This window comes from Leptonychotes weddellii, unplaced genomic scaffold, assembly GCF_054177405.1.
Source record: "Leptonychotes weddellii isolate Sample4059 unplaced genomic scaffold, ASM5417740v2 HiC_scaffold_189054, whole genome shotgun sequence".
Taxonomy (NCBI): domain Eukaryota; kingdom Metazoa; phylum Chordata; class Mammalia; order Carnivora; family Phocidae; genus Leptonychotes; species Leptonychotes weddellii.
The window spans coordinates 1-293 of record NW_027774204.1 but is presented as its reverse complement, the minus strand read 5'-3'; the positions used below and the strand labels follow the sequence as shown (position 1 = coordinate 293).

General features: G+C 58.7%; 1 non-coding gene across 1 annotated transcript; it reads left to right on the top strand.

Moving 5' to 3' along the window:
* The first annotated feature begins 156 nt into the window (after nucleotides 1–156).
* Nucleotides 157–251, top strand: LOC145718641 (small nucleolar RNA SNORD116). The gene has a single exon (XR_014141942.1). It is a non-coding gene; the product is annotated as a small nucleolar RNA SNORD116 (small nucleolar RNA).
* Nucleotides 252–293: the final 42 nt, after the last annotated feature.

Genomic DNA, 293 nt, shown 5'->3' with positions numbered 1-293 from the left:
GGGTGTGGCTCCAAGAGAGGATGGAGCGTTCCTCTTGCTCAGTGGCTTGGCTCTGGACGGTCGAGGCTGCTGGTGGGCACTGAGGCCATCGGCTCAAACCTCTGAGTCGGGCCCAGCCGGCCTCGTTCGATGTGCCAGGAGGCCCCGAATGTGCTCGGATCGATGATGACTCCCTCATTGTGCATTCCTTGGAAAAGCTGAACAAAATGAGTGAGAACTCCCTACCGTCGTTCTCATCGAAACTGAGGTCCAGCACGTTGTCTCCCCCAGGGAAGGTAGGAGTGAGGGACAGC